Here is an 18,177-nt window from a genome sequence, read left to right as displayed (position 1 = left end):
AGAGATAAGAGATATCTTTATCCCATCCTATTGGCCTAAAAAAACTCTCTATATTTTACAGTTACAGCATGTTCTCTCTTGCTCTCCTGTTTTCCTTCTTTACTCCTCTCAACTTTGCTTTTTTTTCCCTCTCCTTGCCTTTGGGTTATTGGTAAGAACACTGACTAGGAGCGGGGAGTGATAATGCTGTGTTAGTTGGCAACAGCCCCTGGGCTTTGCCCAGGGGAGTCTGAGTTATTGTCTCTAGAAGGGTAGCTGGGCTATTGTCTAGTAATATATGTGTGTATATATATTTGTATGTGTTTGTTACCTTTTATATTTAGCCTACTTTTGTAAATAATAATTTCATTTTACTTCCAAAATCTGAGTAAGCATGGTAATTTAATCTCACAGTATCACAGTATCAACAAGGTTGGAAGAGACCTCATAGATCATCAAGGCCAACCCTTTACCACAGAGCTCAAGGCTAGACCATAGTACCAAGTGCCACCTCCAATCCTTCCTTGAACAGCTCCAGAGACGGTGACTCCACCACCTCCCCGGGCAGCCCATTCCAGCAGCCAATGACTCTCTCAGTGAAGAACTTTCTCCTCACCTCACTGAGAGGGGGAGAAGGAATTCTAAAGAAGGAATTTGGGGGGGGGGAAGGAATTCTAAACTCTATGTCATGCAAAACCACCACAGTATTAGCACAGGCTTATCACAATTTTTGAGCAATTACTTTCAAAATGAATTCACAAAGCAGTAAATAAAAGCAGGAGATCAGTATGAAACAAATCTACTCAATTCAGCTCCTAAAAATGAAACAAATAGTTATGTATAGCTGTAGTTCTATTTGGAATTCCCACTTTTAATGTAAAACATTACCCATTGATGTACAAATGTATTTTACGCTTATTAATTAAACTACAGCTGCATGTCAGCTTTCTGAGTCAAATTTAAGAGCAAAAAGAAAATCAAGTTTTTAACTGTCTGTCTGAAACTGCACGAGGTTATGGAATGCTGAAAATAGGTTTGAGCTCATAGGTACCAGTTGGACTACACTGATCATTTGATCCTACCTTGCACATCTATCTCATTTCATTAAGCTACATTAATGATAGTGATTATCCAGGAAGGAAATAAAGCAAGAACCTCAAGATGAGATAGATGATGATCATTAACAGTGCATATTACCTTGTTGTTAAATTGCATATGGATTGATTCCACCAAATACAACCATTAACATATAATAGAAGGATCAAATAATAATCTTTAAGAAAACTGCTGTAAAAATGAAGAATGGAATATATACAGTTTTGTGTCTATCACATACTTGAATTGACTCTGCTGAAACAGCATCCTGAGCAAAGTACTTAAAGGTACATTTGACTTCAGGTAATTCCTCACAATTCAGAATTCACATCTACTTCTGAGCTTTTTTGACTTAGACCTAAAATCAATGGGTACATTACTGCAGGTTTTATTTCCTCTCTGCTATGGCATTTTACAGTAACTGACACTGTGTATGAATTTTCATCAGGTATTAACACATAGGTGTGGAGGGAATTATCTGATTCCCTTAATCACATTCCTCTTCCTGAATCTTTAAAAACACTTTATTTACTTGCTTAGTTATGTCAACTCCTTTTTCTGATTTTCTATTATTTCCCTGTATCAGGTTTGGCTGAGCTGGAGTTAATTTTCCTCCGAGTGTCTTTCTAGTTCTGTGTTGTGCAGTGCTGTAACTGGGTACTGATAACACACTGTTGTTTCGGCTGCTGCTAAGCCAAGCACTCAGACTATGCTTTTCCAACATCCCCCCACTCCAAGAATACATTGAAGAGTAGGCAAGATCTTGGGAGGGGACACATCCAGGCCAGCTGACCCAAACTGACCAAAGGGGTATAACATGCCATACAAAATCAGCTCAGCTATAAAAGCTAAGTGAAAGAAGGAAGTGTGGGGATGTTTGTTGATGGCATCTGTCCTCTGGAGCAACTGCTACAGATATAGAAGCCCTGCTTCCCAGGAGTGACTGAACATCATCTGCTGATGGAAAGCAGAGAATAACATCTTTGTTTGCTCCTGCTTCTGCATTCATCCTTTGCTTTGGTTTTGCATTTTATTAAATTGCTTCTATCTTGACTCCTCTGCTTTTGTTTTATTCTCCCTCTCCCCTGTCCACCTAAGAACAGGAATGACAGAGCGGCTTTGGTGGGCACCCACCCCCAGCCAGGGCCAAACCACCACAGTCCCCTTATGCTAACATTTGTCTTGTCTGCTTAGATTGCGGATTACAATACTGGAGCATGAAGTAGGAGATGCTGACACTGCAAATATGCCTGGCTGAGGAGGAAATAATTGTGTTAAGAATGAATATCACAGATACAGGCCAGGGAAAACACCTGGAACTGATAAAATATAAATAAGATTATGCTGCTAGATTCACCTGCCTTGCTTGAGAGAATGCCAAAATCAGAGGGGTTGACATTCCTACTAACATTTCAAGGTTACAAACATAAATAGAAATAATTTACTTGAAGTCTTAGTAAATAGACCTTCATTCTCACAAAAGCGCAGGATGCAGCAGTGGAGCAATTTAACAGATGGCATTTCAAATGAATCCTAAGGCTACAGAAAAACAGAAGTTAGGTCTGTACAGATTAACTCAAAGGTACAGTTCTAATCAAACTCTGCATCAGTGTGAGATCTAGAATTCCATGTGCTTATCTCAGCACAGTTCAGGTTGTTGCTTACATATCTATCAATTTCAGCTCTGATGACAGATAAGACTTTATGTATCCTTGGGATAATACATTTTTTAACTTCCAATAAATGACTGCCCTGGGTTTTTCCTTCCAAAGAAATGCCCAGTCAGGTGTAACTGAGCATTTTGGAACAGTCCAGAGAAACTCAGAGACACAGAATGGTTTGGATTAGAAGACACTTTAAAGATCATCTAGCCCAAACCCCCTGCCATGGTCAGTGACATCATTCACTACATCTGTTTGCACAAACCTCCATCCAATCTGACTGTGAATGTTTCCAGGGATGTTTAGGCTGGACGTTAGGAAAAATATCCTTTTATTTTAATGAAGAATAAGTAGATGGCAAAAAAAATCTGAATTGAAAAGATTAAGCTGAAAAAAAAAAACCGCAAACCATCAATTTTGAGCTAAATTAATTCTTTTGATACCCATTTGTCTCTGAAACTGAGGCAAAAGTTGATACAGGAGAGCTTCCCGAGGGAAGATGAATCCTGGAGACTTTTCATTCCTAAGTGTAGCTTTGTAGACACATCTCCTACACTGTGCTATGGACTATCCCTCTATCAGAGAAGATACAGTACAGCAAAAGAGTTAAAGGTAGAGTCTGGCTGTTGAGCACTGTCAGCAGGGAAGTATGAGGACAGGAAACCACACTTCCTATAATCCCATAAACCACTACAGTGATTTAGATTAATGGAATGAGTATTGGGAAACTCTTCTACAGGCCAACATTTTACATTATCTTTCCTCAAAAGCAAAACAAAAAGTAACACTGTCCAGTTAAAAATGTTAATTTATTAGAAAACACATTTTCTGTAGAAACCTCTGAATTAAAAGTTTTATCCAGCTGTAATAAAAATTTATGAGGGTTGGCTGATTTTCCCCCTAGCTGTCTGTAGTGACAGTCTTTGGTCAAGCAGCACACTTGAAGAACCAGAGCATTTTTCACCTAAGTGTAGATACAGTTATCTTGACAGCAGATGTCAAGAAAAATCTGGTACAGGGAAATCAGAAACATATGCAGTAGAAATTTGGGGAAAGGTTTCAGGAATGGCAATGTGGAAATATTTGTAATGACATACTACAGGAGTGCTGAAAACCAGTGATTCAAGAGTTTCAACCCACTGATGAAACCAGTAACTGTTGTAAATACAGACGTGCCAATTAAGTTCTCTGACACATTTTCTGCAGTAGATTTAGTGTCTGGTAGAAGATATAACTGCATAATGAATGCAAATCTCCTCACAGATTAAAGAAATTACCTAAGTGCTAAAGAGCATCACTGTTATTACAACAAAGACAGTTTCTTTATTAAGGAGTCAGAATTACATTAAGAAACTCTAAGGTCTCATAATTAAGGTACTGGTAAGAAACTGTAAGCAGACCTAATCTCATTCTTTTCCTGCTGCTTCTATCCAGGAGGGCATGTGAGAAAGTTCTATGGGGGTTTTCCCCATTTGGAAATATGTATAGCATCAACAGATGATGCCAAAAATTTGTGTACATAAAACACAGACAAGAATCTCAACAATGTCCACAAGTAGAAATAAATATGTCTTCCCTTCTCATAAATCTACAAACCTACAGAAAGACAATGACTTCTCTCTCAGCTTCACTGTGTTGCCTCTTAGTGACGCACAGGTAGGAAGACACCCTTGGAATGGCAGCATTTTCTCATAAACTGTCCCATTCAAAACCTTCCTCACTGAGCAGCAGATAGAATAAAGCTCTTGCAAGTAGCATTGAAAGACTTCTGGAGAGATGACATGCCATGAAAAATTAACCCTTTGTTATGAAACTCAGTCTTCTGATGTGTTTGCTCACAGCAACCACTACTATCATTGCCAACCTATTAAAAGCCAAGAGTGTATTTTTACTCCATCACACTCTGAGCTCAAGTTTATTTCAATTTCAAAATGGTAACAGCAGCACAGCATTACCCCTGAATTCTGATGCCCTGTGCTGTAGTTCGAGTAATTTCTTCACCAAGGTTTCTTGTTGCCTTATCTGGTTTCACCTGCAGACAGGAAGATCAAATTCTTTGAAGTGGATGCTCTGTAATGCCGTAAGCAGGTGAGGAAGATTTTTCAGTGCAGATATCTCCACTATGCAGACCGTAAGAAATAGGTTAAAATCTGCTTCCACAGCCCTAATAACATCCTTTCTATTGACAAACAGGTGCACAAAATGATTTTCAAATAAAGAGAAGCAATATGTCCATCACCTTTGCACATTAGGAGGTAGAAATCCTATGAGGAGAGGCTGAGGGAGCTGGGGTTGTTTAGCCTGGAGAAGAGGAGGCTCAGGGGTGACCTCATTGCTGTCTACAACTTCCTGAAGGGACATTGTAGCCAGGTGAGGGTTGGCCTCTTCTCGCAGGCAACCAGCAATAGAACAAGGGGACACAGTCTCAAGTTGTGCCGGGGGAGGTCTAGGCTGGATGTTAGGAGGAAGTTCTTCCCAGAGAGAGTGATTGGCATTGGAATGGGCTGCCCAGGGAGGTGGTGGAGTCACCGTCCCTGGAGGTCTTCAAGAGAAGACAGGATGAGGCACTTAGTGCCATGGTCTAGTTGAGTGGCTAGGGCTGGGTGCTAGGTTGGCCTGGATGATCTTGGAGGTCTCTTCCAACCTGGTTGATTCTATGATTCTATGATCGTTTTCTGAAACACCAGTAAAATAGTTGAAAATAGACAAAATATTCACTGAAGCACTGTTTTTAGTAGGAGCACTCCTTCCTGAGCTAAACCAGCAGACAGAATGATGCCGTTTCAGCTATGATGAAACAAGGGCAGAATACTGGAGATATGATGAAAAATAGCTCTCTTTGCTCCACTTCACTACTCTTTGAGTGTAATAACAATCATTTTCAGTCGCTATAAGCAGAAAGTTAGGGGGTTTATATATAGATATGTTGCTGCACTAATACATAAGGAGCAATTCCAAGGAGAAATTCTAAGGCATACAGACATAACAAAGGGAAGAAAAATGCAGACCATGACAATTCAGATAACTCATCTACTTGAAGTCTATGAATTCCCCCTTACATTTCAGAAAGTAAATACCATATTATCTCCATTTTTCCATGTGATTCTTCCTTCACTGTAAACTGAAATTTCACCAGGTGATGACCCCGCATGAACAATAATGTCATTACTTCAAGATAGCTAGATGGCCTTTGTCCTCCCCCTGCCTTGTTTTGTCCAGTTGTTGGGTTTTTTTAAACAAATCAGTCCCCTCTTCTGTTTGCTGACTACCACCAATGCCAATTTTTGAAAGTTAAGTTGGGCATTTCAGAGAAAAATAAAGAGTAACACAAGAAATACACAGTGCATGGTTATAGAAGAAGAAACAACATGAACAAAGAATATTGTTCATTCTGTCCTGTAACACAAAAAAAAGTGAAGTAGTCAATTATACAATCTGGATCTTTAAAAACCCATGTATTTTCCACACAGTGCACTATGTAAGCCTAGAGTTCTTCTTGCTGGGAACAGCAGTAGCAAAAATGTAGGTAATTTGGAAAAGTTATAGTATAAAATCATCTAAGAAAGCCCATTAGAGGTTATTACTATACAGATACACCATGTAGGTCAGAAAATTTCTAAGCACTGTGCTGGTGGAGAATAAGAGGGTTCACTGGAAGAAGCACCACTATATCCTCCTCCTGTGCTCCTTTTGTTGATGTCTGACCACTCATTCCTTTCAGAAACATTTCACAAAGTCAGACAAATGGTCTGACAGCCTTTCTTACATGGTTATGAAATGATAGTTATTTGTATGTTACAAAACTAAACCCAAGTAACTTCTATAACGTGTGCAAAGCACTATAAGAAATACGTCGGCATGTTACTACCAGCAGGTCTTCTAAATAGGTTTAAACTGGAGCTTAAAAAACAGTAAATTAAAAAGGAAGGTTTTGGTTGATACTGGGTCCCAGTGAAAACAGACATACTACAACAGCATTTTATTTATGTGTATGCTGGCAAGACTAACAGATAGTTTATTCATGACTTAATGTTCCTCCTGGGTCAATGAAATTTCATCCATGGATAGTTCGGAAAACTTCGTAGAGCAACTAATTGCTATTTGGAACCAATTGCAGCTTTGGAACTTCTGCTAACACTCTGCATATTTTAACCATAGCAAATTTCAACAACTCTTCTCTCTACAGAACATTTTCTTCTCAAAAGAGCAGCAGCACAAGACAATCCCTCTGAAGTTGTAATGGCCTTTGGTATACAATACCAATAAGCAAACATAACTTGGAGCATCTATTGAGGAAAAGATACACTGACAAAAAAATGCACTCTGTAGAACTACAGTTAGCTCAGTTTGCATTTCTTTACAATATTACTTCCAGAGAAGCACTGGTTTCTGGACTCCTTACTTTAATGATGATCAGAAGCTCAGAGAAACCACTCAAAAGGAAATTACTCCTACCAGCCTGGAAGCAATGTACTTCTCTATTTATCCTGAGACAGAGAAAAGCTGGAGCACTCATTGCACCTGCTCAGATGCTGTTTCACATCTCTATGCAAAGCATCTGTTTATCCACAACACAAACCATTTTCAATTCTGCTTTGCAGAGTAGTGACAGTTTTCATCCTGGATATAAACTGCCTCCCAGTGGTGAGGAATACAGACAGCAAAGTGAAAAATTAGGAAACTGAAAGGGAAGGCTGAATATTACTGAGGTCCTGGCTTCTCACTCAGCTCTCAAGTCTCCCTGTGCCAAGGGAGTTACAGGCTTGATAGTAGGAGGAAGTTCTTCACAGAGAGAGTGAGTTGGAATGGGCTGCCCAAGGACGTGGTGGAGTTGCTGTGCCTGGAGGTGTTCAAGAAAAGCCTGGATGAGGCACTTAGTGCCATGGTCTAGTTGATTGGCTAGGGCTGGGTGATAGGCTGGACTGGATGATCTTGGAGGTGTCTTCCAACCTGGTTGATTCTATGATTCTATTCTATGATTCCTGTCTTCTGTGCTCCTGCAGCAGCACCACTGTTGACAATAGGACCAGACCAGAGCTAAGCTGAAGTAATTCACACACCTCAAACTGCATATAGTTAGGATGCTTGGCCCTCAGCACCACCTTTTATTTTTTATTTTCTTTTACTTTATACATCCACTTCTGTTTTGTCATACAACTTGCTAACACAGATACAGGCTACACAAGATTCTCCCTGTCTAGGTGGAAGCAAGATGAATTAGTCCAAGCTTAGTACAGGAGCATTTTCTTGTCACTTAAGACTATATCTAGCCATGAGAAAGATTATAGACCATGCCTTCAACCTGGTAACATAAACTGGGAAAATCTGTATGGGAATAGATGTAGGCTCTCAACAGAAAAAGGTTTCTTATCCAAGCTCATAAAACATATGCCATATCAGAAAGTAAGTTTTTATAGTGGGTGTCACAATAAGTGTCAGCTCTTCAGGAGCAGTGAGGGTCACCCATCTATGCTGAGCCCATGTTGTATAAGCATAATAGGAGAGGGAAGCCCAAGAGCTGGTCTTCTAGGACATGCAAATGTATTTAGGGAAGCAGAAAGAGATATTCTGTCAAATAACTAGCAGTATGGAATGAGACTAATCACAGTACTTCTTAATGGTATCAATTAATGCTGTCCCTTGAACATAACACAGGCCACAGCACACCAATTCATTAGGTTGTCCATATGTAAGACAGCAACAGATTTGAGTTTCATTTTTGCTGCGACACTGACAAGAAGAGACTGGTGGCCCAGAGGTGATTCCAGAAGAAAAGTCAGATCACAGGAAAAGAGTCCATCTTTTCTATATTTAAGAAATTAGCATCTTAAGTCCTTTACTACATAAGTACAGAAGAAACATCTTAAATCTCTTCCTCTCTCGAGATGGTGAGCAAATTGATTTGCCTGAAGGATTTGTGCCTTGTCCAGTCCTAAGACATGCAAGTTTCCTGCCTGTTACAAGTTGGTGGCAGAAGGCTCTGCTTGTCAGACTCTCTTCCTTCCCCTCTTAAATCTATTTTTTCCCATTTTCCAGGCTGGGAAGCTCACCTCTAGCCAAGAAAGAAAAAAACAATTCATGAATTAACCAAGATAAGTAATATTTAGCAGCTAGGCGGTTGCTGCTCCTTGCCTGAATCTTTCCTCAAACACTTGCCTGCCTGAAAGGCAGGGCAATGTCCAAATGAAACCAAAAACTCATCAGTCTGAAGGAGATTTCCAAAGTCAAAATGGAAACACACACAAATTAAGCCAGACTCCAAGGAGGAGTCTGCAGAGCAAAACCAGATTTAACAAACAGGTTAAATGTATGTCCTTCTGTGGCAACTACTTCTAAAGAGAAGATGTGACCTGGAGACTTGAATTATGCTTGCTGGCCTGCAACAGATGTTTTCACTGTCCTGCTGTCTGTGCTCATTGTTTCTGCAGTACTTTCATTTCTACCTAATGAATTAATTGCTTCCAATTAATTGACAGCAGCTTCATATCGTATTACCAAAGGATTACAAATTAAATTTTAAGTAAAGTTCATCATGCAGGAGAAATGAAGTATAAATATAATCTCACTCCATTATAAAGTACACTAGACATTTCTCTAGAACAGATGCACACTGTCCAAGTTATAGCCAATTCTGATACATTGTAAACAAGCTAAGAGGCATTTATTAAACTGAAAGCATCACACCTCCCACACATAAATGTATGACACAAATGTTTAAAGCTTCAAAATTTCACAGATGGTAGCAAGAAGAAAACACTCTTAAGACAAGTATTTCATGATTGCAGTGTTCAACAGCCACTGAATGAAAATAAAATTCTCAGTATAGTTTTTCCTGTACCACGAGAGCAGTAAAATCACTTGTCACTGTGACTTAGGTCTGACATCACACAGAACCCCTAATAATGAGTTGCCAGGTATCTAACTGCACATGGTTAAAATACAGGTCTGACAACAAGTTTAATGGTTGTTCAGGGCAGAAAACAATCTCTGCAATGAGGTCATCTCAGTCTGGGGAAAAAAAAAAAAACAAACCAAAACAAACAAACCAACCAGATGAAAGAGATTGAGCATATTGCTCAGACAAAGAGTATCTTCATCAGTGCAGCACCTAGGGGATGTTTTCTTCGCAATGTTCTGTAAAACTTCACCTGCTTTGGGAGAGTGACTGGAGTACTTCTGGAGGTAGTTGGAGGATGAAGGATAAAGCAGAGACAGATCTCCAGAGTAATAATTTACTTCTTCTTTTTTTTTTCCCCAAAAGTTTTACTTCAAAGAGGTGAGTGTTTGAAGAGCCATGAGAGAGCACCTTCCATAACCAACCTGCAAGGATACTGCCTACAGGATTTTATTCTCTTTTAAACTACTTTATACATAAACAGCTGGGTAAAATTTTAAACAAAACAAACAGGATCCACATTTTGAAATGCTTGACAAAAGCTTTTCACTCATCATTATTTTCCCTCCACTGACTATCACTAACAACCTGAAAAGTGTCATTTCACCATATGACAGACTTCACATAGGTGAGTATTATCAAAATGCTCATGTAGGTGAGTCATCTTAAAAAATCTGACTTGAAACTCTTACCAACTACTGGCCATGTATCAGCAACAGAACACAAAAACAAACCAGTTTTTCAAAACTGAGATCTAAAAGAATAGGCAGTGAATGCCTCTGTGTTGGAAGATGCAGTAATGTATCTGTCCTGGGGTCCTGCATGATCACTTGTCACTGATCTGAAAACAGTACAGGTTTACTGGTAATAAAACTGCAGATGACAGATAGTCACACTACAAATCACAGGCACAGTAATGTCATCTGGACATTAATTTGAATAACATTTTAATATTCAATAAAGTAGTGCTGATTTGTAAAGTAAGAGGGATAGCATCAGAGAAAGCATGCTATGAGCACCACTACAGCTAACAAAACACAAAGTCTCAATGCAGTACTACAGCTAATGGACATCCCTGGGAGTAAAAAGCACAAGAATGCTTATTGAGACAGCAATGATGTTATTACTCCTAAGCATGAAGGTATTTTTGCACAGTCTGAGCGTTTTCATAGTGTTGTTTTGGGTTGTGATGCTTTGAAGGAGAACACCATTAAAAATGACAAGTACTTATACAGGATCCACTGGATAATCAGAGGACTGCAAATCATGCCTTACAATGACAGACTTAAGAATCTGTGTATCTGATCAAAGTGAAGATTAAGAGGGGACTTGATTACACTATACAAGCACCTACATGGGAAGATTATTGACAGCAGATTGCTCCTTAATTCAGCCAGAATGCAAGCAACAACATTAAATGGTGGAAAGATTGAGTTAAACACAATAAGTTAAAAAAAAAGAAAAGACAGAAATCTTTAACTGTTAAAATAGTTAACCTTGGAAACACCCAGGTGTAAAAAGTCTATCAATTACACACAACATAAGCCAGTTGAATTTGTGGCATTAAAGAGAGATGCCTTCTATACCATACACCTCAATTCTAAAACCTGTGTTTTTAAAGAAAAAATACCACGCAAAAAGCTTCCTGATTTTATGGTACAAGTGAACAAAGCTCAACACATTCATTTCATCTGCATTCCTGCAGTATTTTACTAATCCTCTGCATTTATATTATATGTTTAGCTAAAATTCAATCAATTGCCCTGCATCCTGTTCCTGCACATGAAACCCCTGAGACTCAGCAACGTGTTTCTGAATACACAGATACACATTACCAGCAATACTGAAACACTGCCTTTCAAGACCATCAAGTTTTCCACATGTTCTACTGAAGAAGCAGAACTATTGATATTCTCTCTGGGAACTAAGCCTTTAGTTAAGTAGAAGGTTGGACCACTAACTGGAGTTCATAATACTGTTACTGATCCTCATGGAAGATTTACACTGATATGCACACAGGCACATCAAAAAGAAATATATGCATGCACACATCACAATTAAATGATCATTGGCATTTTTTCAGGCTATTCTGCTGCAACTTTAAATGTATTCATTGTAAGTTCTCACATGGGACCCGCAGTCTATTACAAGATGTTGCTTTACGCACACTGCAAGACATTTCACTGTCATTTAGCAGTCTGCTGACAAAAAACCCAACAAAATTATGCTAGCGACATGCAATAAAAATGTGCTATCTACATGATTTGTAAAAAAGAAACCATAATATGTGTACACTTGTAGTGATAAACAGTATGAAAATTGCAAATACGAGTACTGAACTCATTTAAGGGTTTGAATGTTTCATATGTTGCATGGCACATGTGCATGCGTATGTGTGGGTGGCAGAGAGACTGAGAGGATCTAATTTATCCTGTCAAGCTTTCAAATGCTCCTTTCTTTGGATATTTATAACACGATGTCACTCCTTAGGGTCAGGTTACTGATGAGTTATTTAGCTAATATTTTAGGACCGGAGGAAAAACATTCGATAGAATGTATTCAGTCCAGTGTCTGAAGTGCATGAATGGACTGGAGACTGAATGAATGAAATAGGCAGTTTCATTCTTGTATAGGTTATTGGTAACAGAAGGGTTTGGACAGAGCTTGAACACACAGTGTACATCAAGGAATGTGCAATGTTATCTCTGCTGTACAACAGGCTTTCAAAATACCTCTCCATTATCCTTTTCTCATGTCCCTGTTTTCCACGTTTCTTTCATACACAGTCTCTTTTAAAGGAAAAAACAAGATTTTACTGGAGAAAACAAAATAGGCAAGTAAAATGAAAGAAACAACCTCATATGCTTGCTGTGTTTAGAAATGAAGTGTGTTTATGTAGCAGTCACAAATCTTCCCACTGTTTCTCACAAAACACTTTCGACATCATCTCACTCTTTTGCAAGATTTCAGATTTTGCAGTGTGATCCTTCCTATGTGTTCAGCAGCACCGCGAGAACGAGAAAATACTCATGATGGGTATTTAGTTAGGTTTGATACAAAGGCCTTGTACTTACTGTAACTTAATACATCTCAAATTATATGTATATGTTATATATATATTATATGTATATATTATATATATATTAAATCTCTGCGGGCAGAGGCCAATGGGATGAGATTTAACAAGGCCAAGGGCAGGGTTCTGCACTTTGGCCACAACAACCCCAAGCAGCGCTATAGGCTGGGGACTGAGTGGCTGGAGAGCAGCCAGGAGGAAAGGGACCTGGGGGTACTGGTAGATAGTAAGCTGAAGATGAGCCAGCAGTGTGCCCAGGTGGACAAGAAAGCCAATGGCATCCTGGCCTGCATCAGGAACAGTGTGGCCAGTAGGACAAGGGAGGTTATTCTTCCCCTGTACTCAGCACTGGTCAGGCCACACCTTGAGTACTGTGTCCAGTTCTGGGCTCCTCAATTCAAGAAAGATGTTGAGGTGCTGGAATGTGTCCAGAGAAGGGCAACAAAGCTGGTGAGGGGCCTGGAGCACAAACCCTCTGAGGAGAGGCTGAGGGAGCTGGGGTTGTTTAGCCTGGAGAAGAGAAGGCTCAGGGGTGATCTTATTACTGTCTACAACTACCTGAAGGGGCATTGTAGCCAGGTGGGGGGTGGCTTCTTCTCCCAGGCAACCAGCAATAGAACAAGGGGACACAGTCTCAAGTGGTGCCAGGGTAGGTATAGGCTGGATATTAGGAAGAAGTTCTTCACAGAGAGAGTGATTGGCATTGGAATGGGCTGCCCAGGGAGGTGGTGGAGGCACCGTCCCTGGGGGTCTTCAAGAAAAGCCTGGATGAGGCACTTAGTGCCATGGTCTAGTTGATTGATTAGGGCTGGGTGATAGGTTGGAGTGGATGATCCTGGAGGTCTCTTCCAACCTGTTTGATTCTATTCTATGTAAATAATACAATCAAGTTATATTATTACTATTAGAACAGTACACTAAGAGAATTCCAAATAGAAACAGGTTTGAGAACACAATCTCATATAGGTAAACAAACATAGGTGAGCACTTTCAATCAATCTTCCCATTTTTAAGGCTACAGGTATGATTCATCAAAAAGGAAACCACTCTTTTACACTTTCTGTTTTGCCTTTTTCTCTTCTTTTTTGCCATTTTCACTTTCACCATCCCCCATTTCCTTGCTAAGTTTCCTTTCCACTCAAAAGAATTCCCAGATTTCCAATGTCATCATTCAGGACCTTATCAGTGGTTCATGTATCTGGAAGGTAATTTCTATTTCATGAGACATACTTAGAGGAAGCCTCAAAACCCATGAATTATCTGTTCAGAGAATAGTAGAATGGGCATGTCAGGGATGTGATCTGTAATGCTTTCCAGCGTGCATTTCATATGGTTTAACACCAACATGACACTTTCTGAAATAGTTTTTATTATGATCTAACATTTGTAAAAGACACAATCAGAACAACAGGAATAGAATAATAGCTGTACTTTGCCGGATCAAACGAGTATTTCCCCTGTGATAGATGACCAAGGAAAGTATTAGAATAGGGAAACATAAGTTATACATAAAGCCAGGCTGGATATGGCTCTGGGCAACTTGATCTAATGGAAAGTGTCCCTGCCCATGGCAGGGGGATTGGACATAGATGATCCTTGACATCTCTTCCAACACTGACAATTCTTTGACTCCTCCAGCTGTCAACAACCTGAAGGGCTTCTTAGCTAAAGGTAGTATATCATTGTACGCAAAAATCCAACATACTCTTGTTCTATAAGTTTATTAATCACTTTTGCTTCTGAAGAGTCATCTGCAATATCCTGTTTCATGTGTGTTGTGTAAAAAAGTAAATCCTTTATTCTGATCCTACTGCTTGATGCTGCTTGCATATTTTTTATAGCATTGGAAACAGGGGGAAATACCTATTCCATTTTCACAGTATGACAGTATCACCAAGGTTGGAAGAGACCTCATAGATCATCAAGGCCAACCCTTTACCACAGAGCTCAAGGCTAGACTATGGCACCAAGTGCTACATCCAGTCCTGCCTTGAACAGCCCCAGGGACGGCGACTCCACCACCTCCCCGGGCAGCCCATTCCAGTGTCCAATGACTCTCTCAGTGAAGAACTTTCTCCTCACCTCAAGCCTAAATTTCCCCCAGCCTAGCCTGAGGCTGTGTCCTCTCGTTCTGGTGCTGGCCACCTGAGAGAAGAGAGCAACCTCCTCCTGGCCACAACCACCCCTCAGGTAGTTGTAGACAGCAATAAGGTCACCCCTGAGCCTCCACTTCTCCAGAGAAGCCACCTATGGCTTTATAGACCTTTTCATTGACTCTAACTCACTTGACAGATTCTTGTATGGAAGGTGTTCCATTGATCATCCTTGTTGCCCTTCTTTACGTATTCTTGAGTTCCTTGCATTATTTTCTGAAGGAGCAATGATTTAATGTATCTTATTCAAGCTGCAGGAATGTTACAGGTATTACACAACAACATTTGTTCCTTTTTCTAAACTCAGTTTGGGTTTATCTGTTTTGTTTGGTTTATTTTATTTTTTTCCCAACAATTCCAAACATTCTCTCCTTTGCCCTCTGCTCACGTTTTTATACAGCTCTGTATGTTAAGTCCAAGCTCCCTCCCTTCAGAGGTGAGAGTTTGCCATCTGCCACATTGTCATCTATTAACTTACTCTTGTGAAATCTTTCTGTAGCTCTTTGCAGGGAGTTTTCTGAGCCTCTGAGCATTGGAGCTATGCAATGGCATCTGAGCATGCGAGTATGAGTGGCTGAGTGCTTCAGGTGAAGGTCAGAGCTGTGTCTGATCCTTGCAGGTGGGTTAGAGAGCCGAGCTGCGCTGCAGGCAGGGTCAGAGAGTTGAGCACGTGGTTCACCTGTGCATCCCTCTTTACTGACTGTGGGCCGAGATTAATGGTCCCTTTGGCCACTAGAGTGACCAATCAGGTTGGCAGTCAGCCAAACCTTACCAAAATAGGCAGGAGGCATTTGCCTGGACTTTCCCAAATGTGGGGATCACGTGGATTAGCCTCAGGGAGACACGAGCTGGGTGTGTGTGGCTTACACAACCTGGTTACAACCATGGGTCCTGGCAGAAAAACATGTCCAGGCATGTAGGGGCACAAAGAAGCCTCTTTTCAGGCCTACAGGCCCTCCATGACAATGTGGAGTTCAAAAATTGATGGCAGTGCCTCTCTTCCTGCCAGGCCCCTTGCAGGGGCCCAAGATTGTCTCAGTGTCTTAGCCACTTCTTTTCCTCATTGCTGCCTCAGCCAAGAGGGGAAATAGCCCTGGTTTGCTCCCTCCAAAGGCCTCTTTTTTTTTGAAGGATGTGATTTGCAGTTTGTCCTGAACGGTTTCTCCACGTGGCTGCTAAGTCCATCCTATAACCCCAGACATCACCAGAGCCCTTCAGTTCCTGCACAGAAAGTGTGGCTTTGCTGTCCTCACAGGCTGCAGGGTTTTGCTCTGTGGGAGACTCTGCCTGCAAAGGTGGGCACTGCCACTTCACTTGGTACCTGAGGTCATCTAGAGTGCTGTTTGTTCTACCTACATTTTAGAGCTGGTTATTTACTTACACAGAAGGAGAAATGAGTGCCAGGAGGATGCAGCCAGGCTCTTCTTGGCAATGCGTGATGACAGGACAAGGGCAATGGCTGGAAGCTGAGGCATAGGAAGTTTCAAGTAAACACAAAGGAGAATTTTTTGACTGTGAGGGTGACAGAACACTGGAAGAGGCTTGGAGACATTCAAGACTTGCTTGGATATGTTCCTCCATGATCTGGTACAGGTTCAGCCAAGTACTCCAGGTCATCCTCAGTGAGCTGAAAGAAGCAACTCAACACAGATAAACTCAGTCTGAGGAAGCCTACCCAGCACCTGTGAGCAATGTCAGAGCAATCATGAGGCCTAGCCCTACCTAGCCGGGGGGCCCACCAGGCCCCCCGGCCTTTGAATCCCCTCCACCATTCACCCAGTGATGCACCACAGAGCACTCACCAGTGATGATCCGAGGAGGATCCTTCTGCCCACAATGGGCAAGCTTGGGGCTTGCCTTTCCTGGAGCCACTTATAAAGGGGAGTGGGTGGGGGGAGGGGGGGGCTAAGTGGTGACACCTGGGGTGGGAGGAGACTCCAATAGAATCCAGATTGAAAAAGGGAGTGGGCAGGGAGGGCAAAGTGGTGACACCTGGGGTGGGTGGAGACTCCAACAGAACCCAGGTGTTATGAGTTTGGGGGGAAAAAGGGGGAAAATGCATTGTGCAGGAGAGAAGGAGGTGGATATGGTGGAGAAGGGAGGGAAATGGAGAGGAAAAGGATGGAGATGAGAACAGGAAGATGGAATGGTCTATTTGCAGTCATCTTGAATGTTAAATTGCACAGCAAGCAATCTGTGAATCTGGGCAGTCCTGTTTTCCTTGTATTTCTTTTCCTTTGCCTGTCTCACATTTGTCAGCTTAGCTTATTTTTTTTACAGAGTGGATAAAGAGAAATATTTTTGCTTGGTGTTTTTGGAGATCAAGTTGAAGTATGTAACAAAATTATACACAAATCATCACTGAATAGAAGTCAGCAGTAAGATTTTGTAACATTTCATCATGAACAACAGTTTGCAAGTTATGCAGAGATGTCTACCAAGAAGCCAGAAACATGCTCAGATTTCAGCTTGGAGAAGAGAAGACTCCACAGAGACCTAATAGTAACCTCCCAGTAACTAAAGGCAGCCAACAAGAAGGCTGAAGAGGGACTGTTTACAAAGGCCTGAAGTAGCAGGATGAAGGGCAGTGGTTTTAAACTAGAGAAGAGATTTAGGTTGGATGTTAGCAGAAAGATCTTTACCGTGGAGGTAGTGGAGCACTGGAACAGATTGCCCAAGGAGATAGTTGAGGCCCCATCGTTGGAGATAGTCAAGGTCAGGCTCATCAGGGCTCTGGGCACACTGAATCAGTGCAGGATGTCCTTGCTGACTGCAGGGGAGTTGGACTAGATTATACTGTGATACCTTTGGAGGTCCCTTCCAACTCAAATTGTTCTATGATTCTATGTTTCTATGATTTTTGCTACACTGAATAATTCAGTGCTATCAAAAACTTTGCCATTCCACTTCTTACCCTCCTTTTCAGTATAGTTCTGCAAATACCAAGCAGTGCTGACCACCAGCACAAACCTCTAACACATTACTAATAATTTCTCTTTATTGTTAAAACTGACCATTTATTTCTACCCTTTGCTTCCTGACTTTTAGCAAGCTATTCACCTCTGAACACATCCTTACTCTAATCATGACAAAGGTTCTAGAAATTCTTACATGAGACACATGTTGGCATTCTTGGAAGTTGAAGTTGTACCAGCTGGATTTACCAATCTGCATATGCACTGATGCCTTAAGGACTCCAACAGATTTTTGTAATGCATAACTCCCCCCTGCAGAAGGATTCTTTAGGAATCATCTTTAATACAGCACATCAATCCTTCCAGCTTGTCCAGTAGGGATATCAGACTTTTGCACCCATGG

General features: G+C 40.9%; 1 protein-coding gene and 1 long non-coding RNA gene across 6 annotated transcripts in view; both read right to left on the bottom strand.

The window, feature by feature from the left end:
* TMEM117 (transmembrane protein 117) overlaps positions 1-18,177 on the bottom strand; it is a 336,585-nt gene that overhangs the window by 255,856 nt on the left and 62,552 nt on the right. The gene's annotated exons all lie outside the window — the stretch shown is intronic.
* On the bottom strand, positions 15,542-16,697 carry LOC135175091 (uncharacterized). Its single transcript, XR_010302229.1, has 2 exons — positions 16,662-16,697; positions 15,542-16,486 (listed from the first exon to the last, which is right to left on the bottom strand). It is a non-coding gene; the product is annotated as an uncharacterized LOC135175091 (long non-coding RNA).

This window comes from Pogoniulus pusillus, chromosome 4 (assembly GCF_015220805.1).
Source record: "Pogoniulus pusillus isolate bPogPus1 chromosome 4, bPogPus1.pri, whole genome shotgun sequence".
In the NCBI taxonomy this organism is placed as follows: domain Eukaryota; kingdom Metazoa; phylum Chordata; class Aves; order Piciformes; family Lybiidae; genus Pogoniulus; species Pogoniulus pusillus.
Note: the sequence above shows the minus strand (reverse complement) of the source record. Positions and strands in the feature narration are given on the sequence as shown.